This window comes from Equus caballus, chromosome 10 (genome assembly GCF_041296265.1).
Source record: "Equus caballus isolate H_3958 breed thoroughbred chromosome 10, TB-T2T, whole genome shotgun sequence".
Lineage (NCBI taxonomy): Eukaryota > Metazoa > Chordata > Mammalia > Perissodactyla > Equidae > Equus > Equus caballus.
In genome coordinates, this window is record NC_091693.1 from 51,163,322 (window position 1) to 51,181,104 (window position 17,783).

General features: G+C 35.2%; 1 long non-coding RNA gene across 1 annotated transcript in view; it reads left to right on the plus strand.

The window, feature by feature from the left end:
• The window catches only part of LOC111775490 (uncharacterized), a 62,779-nt gene extending 47,982 nt beyond the window's left edge, over positions 1-14,797 (plus strand). Inside the window, exon 5 of the long non-coding RNA XR_002811194.2 lies at positions 14,510-14,797. This is a non-coding gene — a long non-coding RNA (uncharacterized lncRNA). The remainder of the gene's footprint in view (positions 1-14,509) is intronic.
• Positions 14,798-17,783: the final 2,986 nt, after the last annotated feature.

Here is a 17,783-nt window from a genome sequence, read left to right on the forward strand (position 1 = left end):
TTGGATAAGATACCAAGACTAGAGTTAGCAATATGACTGAACTAGGAAAAATTAAAAGACTATAATATAGTTAACATTGAGGTTCTGGTTAGTTCTCTCTACAGTTACCATGCTCCTTGCTCTCTCTTTGTTTCCCCATATCTCTACTTCTTTTTTTTTCTTCTTTAAATCATCTTTTCTGATAGAGCATTAGCAGAAAAAATGTGAGAGACTAAAGGTCAGATCATTTTATTTTCATGAGAAATTTTTAGAGAAATGTTTTTCTGGAGAGATGACTCCTAGAGGATATTGTACTCTAGACTTATTTGTGGATACGTTTTATCCATGCTAAATTTATCTTCTTTAAAAATAGGTAATAAAATGTTGTTTTCATCCCTTTCTAGTTATAGATTTTCAATAAGGAAAAGGAAATATTAATAGGGACTCTCCAGTAATTAAATCATCTAATTGTGAAAAGTTTGGGTGTACTTTATTGTAAGCACACCTTTGTTCACTACACAATTCCTTCTTGGTTAACTCCCCTGGGAAATACAGCTTGAGCAATTGCTCATGAAGCTTCTGTAGAATTTGTACCAGAACAATTTGGCCCTTCAGGTACTTTACTATTGAAGATGTGGCACTTAGCTCAGTGGAAGAAAAAGTTAAATCTAAGACTTTGGTGAACATAAGGAAAATGGCAGTATTCTCAATCTTGGTATAAGACAAGCTGATTCCTTCTCAGTCTTCCAAGATACATTTGCATGCTCCAAATAATGTCTTGAAAGGGCAGATGATAAATTCTTTATACATGTAATTCTTATATTCTAAGGGAAGGGGTATCTGTTACGGTATTTCCAAGGATTTTTAATGGATACACATTTGTTGGAAAGGAGTGTACCACTGTCATTCAGTTTGGCACCACTGGGTATATTAAAGCTAATGACTACTAATTAATGAGTATTCAGAGCCTCCTTGAAAAGAGGCAAGAAAAAGAGCTCTTGTCTCTCGGCTGAAGGGCTTTTCAATGAGGGGACACCCATGAATAACTGCTCACAAGATGTTTCCAATTTCCAACTAATACTAGAATGAACATAATGCCTACAGCATAGTACATTCTCAGTAGACTTTTGACATATGAAGGATAAATGCCTGCCCCCTTGTCAGCCAACAGGCTTTTTATATTTAATTTTTCCTTCAATGGCCCTCCAACAGTTTACCAGTATTTTGTCTTTAAGACTATCTTCTGCTGAGGAATTAGTGTTGTATTCGAATCCTTTAATTTGTTCATACCTGTACTACAAGGGAAACCCAAGATGCACCCACACCCAGATTTTGGCACCCAATGAAAGAAAGACGTCCGTTTCTTATCCAGGCTGCTTGTTGGAAGATTTATTTCTTTATTGTTGGAAGGTTTTCTCCTTGTTGGAAGGTTTTTAGAGGATAGAAAGGCAAATAAAACTAAGTGATTCTGAGTTTATGTTTATTTTTCTTAAAAGAACATAAGATAGTAGTATGACAAGTTTAGATTTTTGAAGGGCCATGATAATGATAATATCTCCAATTCCCACCAGCTCTTTTGTTGGTCCTCTATTTGCAGGGTTACCCCAAGATTCATTTTAATGTAGTCACGAGGGTCTGTAAGCCAGATTGCAGAATGCGATAGTGGACGGGATGTGAAAAAGTAGAGGGAGAGAGTATACACAAGTCTTCCAAGGCGCTTATCAGCAAACAGGACTGTGATGAAGCTTGGGGGTACATGAGGCAGATTGAGGTCCACATGATTCAGCTGCTAGAGTCCTTCCATCTATGACTCCACCATCTTTACTACACGGGCAATTATTTTTTCTAATATCTTACTAGCATTCAAGCCACCTCCCCCTCCTTTTTTTATTATGGAAGATACTTGACCACATTTGTCTAGGAAGACAACAGATACAAGGAATAATATATGACAGAGAGAAAATAATTGACAGAACAAAATACCTGCAAAGGCAGAAGAACCAAGATAGATTCAGGCCCAGGAAGGGGAGAAAGACTTCTCTTCTATTGTAACAAGAAGGAAAATGTAAGAAAAAGGAAAACAATGGACCATATTCTTTAAGTTTGTAACATTTTTTAAGGACGTTAAGAACATCCCATTGGATAAGTCTCAGTTTCCTTTGCTGAATAGCAAGCGAGATAATCTGCTGAGAGTGGGTGGAAAAAGGTGGTCTCCAGAGATTTGCAACTATTGCAGAGGTTTGAATAATTGCTTTGGAGAATGTGAAAGTGAGCTGACTAAGGAAACAAAGATTATCGGGAATGTTTGAACGGCACACATTTGCAGAAAATAATGAGATATTAAACTATCAGAATAGGAGGCTCAGGAAATGGAATACTTGAAATTTAAACATTCAGAGATAGAATACTTCTAATAATGATAAGATCCAGAATGTGGCCCCAGCAAGGGGTTATTGATATGGAAGAAAAGTCGTTAAGGATGAAGAGATAAAGGAATTGACTGACGTCTTGTTGGATATATTATTCATACCGATTTTGAAATACCATTGGCATAGCTTTTTCAGTGCCCAATCACATTTATGATTTGATTGCATGGTAAGCAGTCTCCAAGGTGGACCCAGTGATTCCCATTCCTGGGATTCATTTGGTGTTCCTTTGTGTGGTCCCTTCCTACACTGACCATTGTAGATCTGTTTTACCATTATAATATTGTAGAAATGACACAAGTTATGTGCAAATCTTTCAAGGAGATCCATAGTAAAGAGGACCAAAAATCTTGCATAGTAAATGAAGAGACCTTCAGGTCCAAATGATTCTGGGAATATAACTTAAGAGGCTAGGCTGTAAAGACACTTGGCTCTCATCTTTTTCCTCTTGGGTCACTTGTTCTGAAGGAAGCTACCATGTTGTGAGGACATAGGGTACCAATCCCAGGGGACGACTCTAAACACTTCTGCCCATTGCGTCTTGATATTAGAGTCACCAAGGAAAACACAACCAGTCAAGGACTGGATGGAACAAAGTTTTAATAACGTAGAGAAGAGGCAGCAAGATCAGCTTCATGCTGCAGTGGAAGGACCCTCTCCTCACCCCCCTAAGGACAGATATAGCAGTGGAGTTTGCTAGGTGTCACAAGATGCACATGGTTTAAGCAGAGACAAAAGAGTACTCACTGAGTGTGAAGCAAGGAAAGATATTCCCACGCAAGGTGATAAACCCATCACAGGCTGTATGGGCTCCTGATCTCTTGCTAAAGAGGTGTTTCAGAACCAAAGCTCATTCTTTATGTGACTGAGTAGGGGTCAAAAAAGACTGCATGCACAAGACTTCCTTTCCCAATAATAATAGGCAAACCTTTGGATGCTTGCAGTCCTGGCCAACATCTTGACTACAACTTCATCAGAGATGCTGAGTCAGAACCACCACGCTAAGCTCCTGCTGGATTCCTGACCCACAGTAACAGCGTGATGTAACACATGTTTATTGTTACTTTAAGCCACTAAATTTTGAGGTAATTTATCATTTAGTGACAGATAACTACAAGAATTTGACTGAATGGTGGATGAGAGAGAATATGATGGATCAAGTAGGCTTAAAATTCCATGGATAACTATCACTTTCTAAGATCTATGAAAAATTCTGTCTCAGTTGTTGAGGTAAAGAGGTTTCTCATGTTAGGAAGAGTAAGTGTTTTATGATTCTGTAAATCTGAACAATGACCAAGGAAGACATTTTTTTACAGTTACTTGCAATTTCGTACAGGTTGAAATGATTATGTGGTTATGATCTGTGATGCAGAATTAGGGACCAATGATCATTCTTTCCTCTATGTGTTAGAGTTGACAAAATTCACTTCTTCAGAGGCAAGTCTGAGTTTACTGGATAGGGCATACTTGGTTCATCCGTTTTAAGAGACGCAATAATTTTCTGTTTATTTGTGTGTCCTTGTGCAATAACTTAGATTTATTAAAAAGTGTTAGTCTAGTCTTATACCTTGATTATTTAAATATTGAAAAAAAAAATCTTTGCGTGTTACTAGTCTACCAGCAAGGAAAGATAATAGAATTTAAGCTACTTGTCAAGGATATTGACTTTGAGGTAAATATTAACCAGTTTTTAAAAATTTTATATAATATAAAAATTATTTATGAGTGGTTATCTGAGGATTCCTTCAGATGCGTGTGTATTTTCTGATTTGGGGATCAGAAATGCCTTTGAAATCTAATGAATATTATGAAATTTCTTGAGAAAGTTTACAGATACTTTTATAAAATTTTTATTATAAATTCAGGCATCAGGAACATTTGGTGGTCTAGTGAAGCTTGATTTAAAATTTCTGCTTTTGATAGTTTAAATCTAACCTTGTGTTGAGCCGGTTTCCAAACATTCCTGAAGTATTTACTGAAAACGCAGCTCCTTGTCCCTACCTCAGACCAAGTGTTTCAAAATCTTCAAAAGAGGATCTTTTAAATCCATATATTTTACTATATTCATGGTGATTCTTATGATTAACAAAGTTTTGGAAATACTTGGTGATCCAGACTGTCAAAGAACCATGTCAGACCATGACAGTTCAATCTTTGATAGAAATTACTTAGGCCTGATATTAACCTATATCAATAGATATTATCATACAAAATTTTATGAAAAGTGTTTGCATAAGTATGTCTATGAATGTATTATGCTTTATAAAAAACCATTTCAGACTTAGTAGCATAAAACAATGATCATTTTAGTATATTTACTATGAGTTATTAGTCTGGATATAAGCACAGTGGAGCTGGCTTGTCCTGCTCTTTAATACTTCAGACTCTATCTGGGAAGACCTAAATAATCAGGGTAACTAAAATAGTTAAGAGCTGGAAAGATCTGGAAGGCTTTTCTCTCCTTTCTGTGATATTTGGTTTCATATGACTCAAAGAATGAGCTCAGCTGGAATATTGGCTGGAGTGCCCACATGAAATCTGTGACTTTTTGTTCCTCAAAGCATGGTGGTCTCAGGGTGGTCATGTGTCTTACATGGTGGCTCAGGGCTCCAAGAGGGAGCATTCCACTGAATAAGGCATAATTTGCATGGCGTCTTCTGACACAGCCTTGGAAAATCATGCATCATTATCTCTGCCATACGCTATTAGTTACAAGTAATTTAAAGCCAGTCCATATTCAGTGTTAGGGGAATTAGACTCACCTCTTAACAGGAGGTGTGTCAAAGAATCTGAAGTCATCTTTAAAACCAACGAAGTGGTATAGTGTGTTCGAATTCTCCAGAGAAAGAGAACTGAAAGGAGATGTCATTCATATATTTTCATTCATTCATGTATGTATATATGAATGAAAGGAGATTTATTGGGAAGAATTGGCTTATATGATTCCGGAGACTGAGAAGTCCCACAGTCTGCTGTCTGCAAGCTGGAGATCCAGGAAAGCTGATGGTGTAATTCAGTCTGAGTCCAAAGACCTGAGAATCATATGAGCCGCTAGTGTAAATCCCAAAGTGAGGTCAGGAGAAGATGACATGAAATACCCCAGCTCAAGCTGTGAGGCAGGAAAAAAGGGGCAAAAATGTCCTTCCTCCAAATTTTGTTCAATTGAGGCACTAATTGGCTTGGCTGATGCCCACCCACATTAGGGAGGGCAATTTACTTTACTGATTCTACCGATTCAAATGCTAATCTCATCCATAAACACCTCACAGACACGTGAAGAAATAATATTTAATCTGGGCATCCCATGATCAGTGAAACTGACACAAAGTTATTCATTTCAAGCAGTATCTTGTTTATTTCTTTTACTTTCAATTATATAGTACAGTATCAACTATAGCCACCATGTTTTACATTAGATCTTCAGACCTTATTCATCTTATTCCTATCATAGCTGAAAATTTGTTATACCCTTTTATCAACCTCTCTCTACTTTCCCTCCCTCACCTGCCCCTGGCTACCACTTTTCTATTCTCTGTTTCTGACTTTTTGATTTATTTTTCAGATTCCACATCTAAGTGATATCATGTAGCATTTGTCTTTCTCTGTCCCTCGAGGACTATCAAGGTCCATCCATGTTATTGTAAATGACAGGATTTCCTTCTTTCTTGCAGCTGAATACTCATGATTGAATAATATCTCTTTATATATATATGTACAACATCTTCTTTATCTAGCCATGGGTTGATGGACACTTAGGTTTCCATATCATGGCCATTATGAATAATGATACAATGAATATGGGAGTGCAGATATTTCTTTGATTTCTTGTTTTCATTTCTAGGAGTGGGATTGCTGGATCATACTATAGTTCTATTTTTAAGTTTTTGAGGAATGTCCTTGCAGTTTTCCATAATGAATGCATCAATTTCCATTCCGACCAACAGTGTATGAGAGTTCCCTTTACTCCACATCCCCACCAACATGTTGTCTCTTGTCTTTTTGATAATAGACATTTTAACATGTGTGAGGTGATATCTCATTGTGGTTTAGATTTGTATTTCCCTGATGATTGGTGATGTTGAGCACCTTTTCATGTACCTGTTGGTTATTTGTATGTCTTCTTTGGAAAAATGTCTATTCATTTCCTTTGCGTATTTTTTAATAAAATTGTTTGGGATTTTTTTGCTATTGAGTTGTATGAGGTCTTTATATATTTTGGATATTAACCCATTACCAGATATATGATTTGCAAATGGTTTTTCCCATTTGGTAGGTTGCCTTTTCATTTTGTTGATTGTTTCCTTTGCTGTGCAGAAGCTTTTAGTCTGAAGTAGTTCTACTTGTTCATTTTTGCTTTTGTGGCCTTTGCTTTTGGTATCAAATTCAAAAAATTGTTGCCAAGACCAATCCCAAGGAGCTTACCGTGTATGTTTTCTTCTAGGAGTTTTATGATTTCACATTTTACATTCAAGTCTTTAATCCATTTTGAGTTGATTTGTGTTTGGTATAGGACAAGGGGTCAAGTTTCTTTATTTTGCTTGTGGCCATCCAGTGATCCCAATACCATTTATTTAAGAAAATATCTTTTACCCATTGCATATTCTTGGCTCCTCTGTCTTAAATTAATTGACCATACGTGCATGGGTTTGATTCTGGGCTTTCTATTTTGTGCTTTTCTTATTATTGATTTCTACTAGAGTTTACTACCTAGATGAAATGGATAAATTCCATGAAAAACATTGAGTTGTGTGACAAAACTTTCACAAGTAGAAATAGACAATCTGAATAGGCTTGTATCTACTAAAGAAATTAAATCAATAATTAATAACCTTTCAAAATAGAAAGCACCAGGCTTAAATGAGTTCATTGGTGGATTCTACCTAACATTTATGGAAGAAATTATACCAATGCTCTACAGTCCCATTCAGAAGACAGAAGTAGAGGGAATATTTCCTAGTTCACTTCCTGGGAGACCAAAGTGGTTACAGTTTTCAGGAAAGAATACAAAAGAAGAAAGTGTTCCACAGAGAGGTAATTCTGGAGATCTGAAAAGTCTCATCCTAAAACAGTCAACAGAGTACTGATCAGCATGGGAGGAACCTACCTGAGCCCAGGTAGTTAATCCCAAAAGAATTAGATGGAACAATACTCAGTGGGAAGACTGCCTATTCTCTCCAGCCAGACTGGAAAATCTTATCATTCATAGGACATAGTTGAGAGAACTGAATGTGATCTAAGCAGCAGGGATAAATCAGCCCTAAATAATGCTTATTTTGGGCCTCACAAGTCTAAAACAGAAGACCCAAAAGGATCAAGCCCTTTCAAAGCAATTAAACTGTTTTCCAGAAAAACAACCTCAAGCATATTTGTAGGAACACAAAAATATCAAGCACCCAGTAAGAGAGACTTTACAATGGCTAGCATCCAATAAAAATTACTGAGTATACAAAGAAACAGGAAAATATGAGCTGTAGTGAAGAGAAAAGTATCAATCAAAAGTAACCCAGAATGAATTCAGAGGTTAGAATTAGCAGACAATAACATTAAACAATTGTTGTAACTGTATTCAATTTGTGTAAAAGATTTAATAGAGGCATGTAAGACACAAATAAATAAAAACCCAAATTTAAAATAATTGTAAAAATTATAATATTGATTATGAAGCATATATTGGATGGGATTTATAGCAGATTAGACATTGTATAAGAGAAGATTAGTGAATTTGAAGATATAGCAATAGAAACCATCCAAGATGAAACACAAAAGAAAAAAAAAGATAAATTAAGATGTATACTATATACCCTGAAGGAACCACTAAAATAACAAATCATAGAGATATAATTAATAAACCAACAATGGAGATAAAACAGAATCACACATGCATGCACACATAAACTCAATGTAAATAAGGCAGAAAAAGAAGAAAAAAGGGCAAATAGAAAAAATTTAAAAATAACTAGATGACTATCTTAACCTAGCAGTATCAGCAATCACGTTAAATGATCTAAACGTACCAGTTAAAAGGCAGAGATTATTAACTGGATTTAAAAGCAACACCTAGCTATATGTTTCTTATGAGAAATACACTTTAAATATAAACACATAGATAAGTTAAAAGTAAAAGGACCAAAAAGTGATACCAGGTTAACATTCATCCAAAGAGCACTGGAGTAGCTGTATTAATGTCAGCCAAAGTGGGTTACAGAGAAAATACTATTACTTGAGATATAGAATGTCATTGCATAATTGTAAGAGGTCAATTCATTAAGAAAGCAGAATACTCTTAAATGTTTATGCACCTAATAAAAGAGCTTCAAAATACATGAGGGGAAAATTGATAGAAGTACAAGAAGAAAGAGATAATTCCATGATTAAAATCAGAGATTTCAATAGTCTCCCCTCAATAATTGATAACTTAAGGAGACAGAAAAACAGGAAGGATGTAAAAGTCGTGAACAACACTATCAAGTAAATTGACCTGAGTGACAATTTTAGAATGCTGTAACCAAAAACAACAGACTGCATATTGTATCCAAATATGCACGGAACATTGACCAAGATCAATTATACAAGTCTCAATGAACTTAAAGGATTTGTCAAACAGAGTATGTTCTCGTACCACAATGGAACTAAATTAGATATTAATAATAGAAAGATACCTGGAAAAAATCCCAAAATATTTGGAAACTAAAAACATACATCTAGGGGCTGGCCCCGTGGCCGAGTGGTTAAGTTCGCGTGCTCCGCTGCAGGCGGCCCAGTGTTTCGTTGGTTCCAATCCTGGGCGCGGACATGGCACTGCTCATCAAACCACGCTGAGGCAGCGTCCCACATGCCACAACTAGAAGGACCCACAACAAAGAATATACAACTATGTACTGGGGGGCTTTGGGGAGAAAAAGGAAAAAAGTAAAATCTTTAAAAAAAAAAAAAATACTTCTAAATAACCTGTGGATCAAAGAGTAAACCAAAAGTTAATTCCAAAAGATTTTAAACTGAATGAAAATGAAATCACAGCATATCCGAATTTTTGGATGCCACTAAAGGAATACATAGGGAGAAATGTATAGCACTAAATGGCTATATTAGAAAATAAGAAGGTCTCAAGTAAGTGACAGCCACTTCTACCTTAAGAAATTAAGGGATAAAAAAGTAAATGAAATCCAATGTAGATGAAAGGAATTAATAAGGATCAGAGAGAAAATCAGTAAAGTAGAGAACAAAAACAAAAAAGATAAATTCAGTAAATCCAAAAACTAGACCCTTGAGAAAGTCAATAAAATTGATAGAATCTATCCAGACTGATCAGGAAGAAAAGGAAGAAGAAACAGATTACTGAAGGAAAAAGAAAGATGATATCATGACAAAGTCAACAGACGTTAAAAGAATAATAAAAATATTATGAACAATGTTTTTGCCAATAATTCAGATGAAATGGATAAACTCCTTGAAAGACAATAGTAACAATGTTTTCTCTACAAGGAATGGATAACCTGAACATCCCTTTCATCCATAAAAGACATTGAATTTAGAGTTAAAAGCCTTCCCACAAAGACAACTCCAGGACTGTATGCATTTATTGATGTATTCTATGAAGCATTTAAGGAAGAAATGATATCAAATCTATACAAATTCTTATAGAAATTGAAAAACACCACCATTAGTCATTAGGGAAGTGACCAATTCCAACCACAATGAGATACTACTTGCTATGGACTGAATGTTCGTGTCCCCCTTAAATTCATATATTGAAGCCCCTAACCCCGGGGTGATGGTATTTGGAGGTGGGGCCTTAGGTAGGCAGTTAGATCATAAGGGAGGAGCTTTCATGATGGGATTAGTGCCCTTGTAAGAAGAGATGGGCCATGTAAAGATATAGCCAGAAGACAGCCATCTACAAACTAGGAAGAGAATTCTCACTAGGAACTGAACTGGTTGCCATCTTGATCTTGGACTTCTTGGCCTCCAAAACTATGAGAAATAAGCATTTGCTGTTTAAGCCACCAGTCTATGGTGTTTGTTTTATACTCCTAACTGACTAAGACACCACTACACACAAAATAGAATGGCTAAAATCAGAAACACTGATGAAACCAGTGTTGGTGAGAAGGTGGTTGATTGATATTTAAAATGACAGAACAACTTCAGAAAATGGTTTGGCAGAGTTTCTTAAAATGTTATACATACACTTACTGTATGATTCAGACATTCCACTCCGAGGTATTTACCCAAGAGACATGAAAGCATATATTTATACAAAAACTTCTGCACAAATGTTCATAGCACCTATATTTGTAATAATCAAAAACTGGAAAAAAAAGTCTTAAACAGGTGAATGTATTAAGAAACTGTGATATGTCGATATAGAAGAATATTAAACAATATAATTGAAGTGGCTATCAATATACACAATCACATTATCACACTGAGTCAAAGTAGGTAGACACATAATACATACTATATGATTCCAATTATACAGAATTCTAGAAAATAAAACTAACCTATAGTTTCAGAAAGCACATCAGTGTTTGCCTGGGAATAGGATAGGACACATTAGGGGGCAAGGGTGAGAGATTACACAGGGGCTTGAGGAAGCTTCTGTGTGACGGATGTACTCAGTTTGGTTTTGATGAAGCCTTAATATTTGTATATGCGGGTTGCTCGTCTTTTCGTGTACAGGGCCAATATTTTCTTCAAAACTACTACGTTATGTAGAGGGTCATGGATGTCCCTTCTTAATGACAAAATGACTATATTTAAAGTTCTCTAAATGGCAAATGACTTAGTAGCTAATGTTAAATTTTTTCTATTCTCACTAATAGAAATTTTTTAAAATATCATATTTTAATGCTATTTTATACTACTAGTGAATTTTTTGACTGATAAAAACACTATAAAATTACAAGTTATGCATTTGTATTTGAATGGAGTAACGAATTTCTTTGGAATGGCTTAAAATTGAGAAAAAACATTAAACGAGTGAGTCTGAATTGCCCAATGAGAAGGATGGTTTAATAGCTATTCAGTGAGAACCATGTTCAAAATAATACATTAAAGGAATACTGGTTCTTATTATAATAATTTAGTATTCATCAGAAATGAAAAATAGAATAATTTGATACTTTGGAATCTATAATAATTCAATGATTATAACATACTGACTTTCTATAAATAGAACATATCAAGAAGTGCCACAGAGTTATCTGTTAATATGCAAAAACTGATTAAAAGTAATGGGAAATGCTTTTCATTAAAAATATATAATGAATTTTATCCATCCTGTGAACGTTTTTGTGGTTTTATTTTTTTAGGCACTATAAAAAACATTTATTTGATCATTTTAATTTATTCAGTGTGTCAAAAAAAGAACATTGTCTAACTACTTTCAAAATCATGTTTGACACTCGGACTTAATGCATTATATGCTTCAGGATGATCCAGCTGTCAACAAGATATTTAAAAAATTAAAAGTAATATATGTGTTCCAAAGGCAAAAGCATCTAATCTTCCTTTGGCTATAAAAGGAAGAAATAATGCTAATTCTTGAAGATTGCTAGAATATGATCTATTCTTATTTAAATAGAAAATATATGTGATACATTTTACTAAAATAATTAAATTCTATATGAAGAAATATTTCCTAGCAAAAGTCCTTCTGTCTTGTAATCAACTACTAAGATGTTTTCTGATAAACACAGGGCTAATTGAAGGTTGATTGTTCACTGTTTATCTTAAAAGTTCAATGCTTTAATAACCAAACTCGTTAGTTTTAGACTGTTTACACAGCATCTTCTCATTTGAACTCATCTATTTCTGTTAATAATGTTAACTTTCTTCCAGAAACTCAGTCTCATAATACAGAGTTCTACTCCTTTTAGTTCATTCTCTGTCTTCTGTTAGTGGCACCATCACTGAGCTCCCCGTTTCACTCACTTTGGGGTCACCCATATTCAGCCAATTGTATCAGTCATACCGCATCAGGCCACTGCTGACCTTATGACTCCCCAGCTGAAACCATTTAAATGCATAATCCAATATCTATGAGACAGAGTCCAAAATTCTCACTGGGATTAAGGCTTTCTAAGATCGTCTCTCTGGAAATTGTCAAGACCTTCAAAGGGTTCACATTCCTGGCTAATGGCAGAAAAATCCTCCATTGACAAGATTATCTGTGTCTCTGCTCATTGCCTCATCTGCTCTCAGAAGAGCCAGCCTGAAGTGGCTAGAGTCTTTTCTCTTAGCAATTTTGTGAAGGCTCCAAGACATCAGTGTATTTGAATATCCTGGTCTTTTGCTAAAGTGGCTCCAATTTCAGCGAATGAATGATGTGAATCCCCAAAAACAATTAGAAGACTGTTCTGCTGCCACCTATTTATTTATTAGAGCTACTAGTGTCAGTTACTATCCTTAGTATTTACATAGATCATTTTATTTCATCCTCTTTGCCTTTAAGTAAATTCCAATTATGATCTTTGGAAAAAATGATGGTTTAGAAACTTTAAGTAACATGTCCAAGATCACAAATCTAGGTAGTGATGGAGCCAAGATGGGAATCTGTATGTCAAGCTCTAGAGCACTTCTCTTCCACGTTATTCCACATACATATTTCTATCTTTGTCATTCCACATTCCAAAATGCATCAGGGAATATGTTGGAAAATATATAACAATATGGCTAGGACCTTAACAACACCACCAACAAAAACTGTGGCTAATGGTTTGGTATTATCTGTCCCTCGAGAAAAGTTTATCCAAAAATTACATTTTATCTGACCATATAAGATGGCAAAAAATAGGAATGTTCTAATTATAATGGTTTCTCATTTTCTCTTATTCTTTCATGTTCCTTGTGCTTGTGTGACCATTGTTGTGGTTCTACATTTTCCACCAGAGGCCATGAGTCAACTGAATGCTCAAGCATAGATTTGGAATTAAGATTGCTTTCCCTTCGTTATTGCAAAAGAAGTTGCTTTAGCTGTGGAATGGATATACAATTTCTTCCCAAGCACCAATCAGAAAAAGTATAATGCAAATCTTTCTTCCATGAGGGATAATTGTGCTTTCTTCATCATGTTCTTAAATCTAACTTCTTTCTATCTTTTCCTTGACCATCATGATAAGTTTTAATTCTTTTGTCTATTATCTAAGTTATTTCACTACCTCTTAATTGGTCTTCCATCTTTAGTCTTCCTTTAGTATTTTGTACGCATGACACCAACCAAAACTTTTATTATTTTCCTGAGGAAGATCTACCCTGAGCTAACATCTATTGCCAATCTTCCTCTTTTTTTGCTTGAGGAAGATAAGCCTTGAGCTAACATCTTTGCCAATCTTCCTCTATTCTGTGTGTGGATTGCTGCCACAGCATGGTTGACAGGACAAGTGGTGTAGGTCTGTGCCTGGGGTCTACAGCCATGAACCCAGGTTGCTGAAGTGGATTGTGCTGAACTTAACCACTGCATCATGGGGCCGGCCCCCAACCAAAACTTTTTAAACAGTTTGTCATGCCACCCCTTCTCCCAAAACATCCATGAGTCCTTATTGTCTCCTCCTGGAGGGTAAGTGGCATTTAACATTTATTTTTCTGTCCAGACTGACAAAAAATGCAAGAGCATTCTCATGCTTGTCTTTGTACATATATACTTTTAAATGAACAAATCATAAATGAATGAGTAACGAAAATGTCTCATATAGTAGAAACATCACATATCAAGTGCAAGTGGTATTTAATTATCCTTTTACATTTTTCAAATACTGGTATGACTAATTCAAGGGAATCAATTCAAATCTCCCTAGTGGATGAAACTTGAATTTGTTATGTATTTTCATAAGGTATGGACACTGTCATAACGTGCAATTGGGAGATTCGCATACCAAAAGCACACTTGTTGAGATTTTAAACTATGCCCACAAATCTTTGATAGTAATCCCTTCCAAAAGTCCTGCCTAATTCCTCTCCCCTTATGAGTGCATTGGCCTTTGTGATTTGCTTCTCTTTGAATGAATAAATTATGGAGAAGGTGACAGCGAGTGTGAGTGACCTCTAAGAAGACATAAAAGGCATTGTGGTTTCCTCCTTACTCTTTCTTGGTTCGCTCACTCTAGGTAAAGCCAGCCTCTGTGTATGAGGACACTCCAGCAGTCCTATGGAGAGGATCATGAGGAGGGAAACCAAGATCTCCAGAGGAACAGACACCCCCTGACAACATCCAGGGGAGTAAGCTGGGAAGCAGATTACCTGGTCTTGGTCAAGACTTCGTATGACTGCAATCCTGGCCAGCACCTTCACTGCAACTTCATGAAAGATCCTAGACCAGAACCATCCAGTTAAGCTGTCCTGTTTTTCCAACCCATGGAAATAATGAGAAAATAAATGTTTGTTGTTTTAGGTCATTCTATTTTGGAATGATTTATCATATAATAATCAATAACTAATACAGTACCAGGGGCAGGTTTTAATTTGGAATGAGTGTATAGGAAAATATAAAGAATATGGTCAGAAAAATTTATCTTTTATCCTTTATTTTTTTTATATATAGAAATTAATAGGCATTATGTGGAGAAAATAGGAACACTTTTCATGGGGTATTTGGGTTGCAAAGTCAGAAAATATAACTCACACTTATGTCATCATCGTTATAATTCTTACCAAATACTATTAAAAATAAACTATTTCAAATAGTACTCTTGTATTCAATGACTTTTATAAAGCCATTGAATAACATATCCCAGCTCTTAGGAACTCACAGAATATAGCAATCTCTACTCCATAAGTATTCTCTGTGTAATGTTTTACTTCTTTCTTTCGTTTATTTTTATAATAGAAAATCTATATTCCAAATTACTTATCCATTGTGTATTATATTTTCACCAATGAGATATATGTTTTGATAGTGCTTATAAAGTTGTATAGAATAGCTGTTCAATCAATACTACAATTGGTTTGCAAAGCATGTAGGCAAAGCTCAAATGCCACACTTTTTCTCTTTTTTAAAATTGATTTTATATTAGATATTTTATTTTATTCTATATTGTGTCAGGTAATGACAAAACAATTTCTTAGAATATGGAAAAATTTTTAGAATTTGCACAATAACTTTGTAAAAAGTGAGTAAAGCCGACAAATAAGATGTACTCTTTAGGAAACAGGCTGTTTAATGTGCTTATTTATAAAAATAGCTATCAACTGTGTTTCTATATTCCAAGTACTTTTGCCCGGATAATAAAACAAAATAACTAAGCTTTTTGTAGAGAGGATGCAAATGAAATAATTTTTATATTCTTTTCCAATACTCGTTAAATAGAGCAGTGATTTTATTCATTCTTATTTTAGACAATTGCGTTTATTCACCTCCTCTTACAGAAATCTGAGTCTAACCAATACTATTCAAAAGAGAAAACTAATCAGCCTTATGGAGAGAGACAGCTTGTCATTCTCCACTTTCCGTATCTACATTAATTTGGTTTTAATTTGGTGTGGTTCTTCCATTTATCCAGGAACTGAGGCTTGCGATTTTTTCTTAACTTGTGAGGGAATCCTAAATATGTTTGCATGGCAAATAGAAAAGTTGTAAGCTGTATACAGCAAGAAAACGCTCAACAATGGTAAAACTCCATCCTGTGTGCTGTAGGGTGACTATCTACATGTTTGTTTTATTGATTTTAATTTGCATATCCTCTGTCTGTCCTTAAATTAGATGCAGGATCTTAATAATTTCACTTGAAACTCAAAGCCCAGATTTTGCTGTGTGAGGAAGTTTCTGAATAAGACATCAAGTTTCTAGCCATCAGAGGATAATTTATTGATACTTGTCAAAAGGAAGTATCAGTCTAACAGAAATCAAGACAAAAGGAATGCCTGATGAATTTTCTTTGAAGTGCCTTTTATAAAAGTCCTTGGTAATACATATTGATGAACTCCAAATTGTCTTGCCTGAAGGGAAAAGAAAGTAGACTGCTTTACACTGTCTTATAAATATTCATCAAAGGAACAAGACTTATGTTTCCAGGCGTGAGGTGAATGATTACGGTTGTATGATTGCCTTGGAATCTGGATAATTAGTAAAACAGCCGTTGACAGTTAGAGAATTTTAAACTTGGTATCTTGCTGTCACTTCATTTGGAGTCAGAGATAAAGCTTCCTATGCCAAAGGGAAGCAATTTTTAGGGCATGATAGATTGATACTATCAAGTTCTAGCCATCAGATGCTTTCACTGTTGGTTTATGTATTTGTTTAGCTGAAAATTAAAACAAAAATAATAGATTTTATTGTATTGAATTTTTATTTATTACTTGGTAATTCGTTTTGGTCTACCGAAACAGTACTGCTTTCACTAAGGATGGTTTGCTAGATCTTTGTCTTAATTAAAACTCAAACATTGTAGACTGATAGAATGACTTCATCCAAATGTCCAGAGAGAAGAGTTCAGTTGATTATTTTTTGTGATATTGTTGTCATTTTGCTTCCAGAGATCCACTTTGGACTGAACATTTAACCGTATGTTTCTTTTGCTTGTTGAGTCCATATGATTAAAGATCCAATTTAATTAAATGGATATGGAATATTTGATGTTTGGAGGATAAGTATGGTTCATATCAACAATCAGGAAGTATCTCTCATTTTTGAGCCAGCCCTAATGGCCTAGTGGTTAAAGTTCAGTGTGCTCCGCTTTGGTGGCCCAGGTTCTGATCCCAAGCGTGGAACCACACCACTCGTCTGTCAGCAGCCATGCTGTGCTGGTGGCTCAAATAGAAGAACCAGAAAAACTTACAGCTATATACAACTTTGTACTGGGGCTTTGAAGGGGGAGAAGGAAGAAAAAATGAGGAAGATTGACAACAGATATTAGCTTAGGGCGAATCTTCCCCTGTAAAAGAAAAAAAAAAAACTATCATTTTCAAGCCGTTTGTAAATTTCTCCTGTCTCTTGTTTCATAAGCTATCCTCTCACCAGTTAGGAGGAAAATATTCCATTCTCAGGAAATGTTACCCTTTACAGTGTCTAGCACTTAAATGCAATTAAGCAAATATAATACCTCCTTTGAAGCAAATAGTTGCTCAGCTTAAGTAACTGAAACTAATTATTTCTGTTGAATGAAAGACATATTCATCAAGTAGTTGGAGAATGCTTTCTTCATCTTGAAAAGAAATAAGCACCTATGTTGCCATTACGGTCAGAGGAACACTCTACATCCTACATATTCCAGTTGATATCTATATGTAGACCCAAAGGTAAGAAAGTGAAATTTAAGTTGATATGTGTCCAGAAGGAGAATGAGGAGAAAACAAACAAACAAACAAAAGATTAAGGGAACAACAAATTGAATAAATTATTCTCCCAGAAAATGTTTAGGTATTTTCTCAAAAATGTGTCCTTTT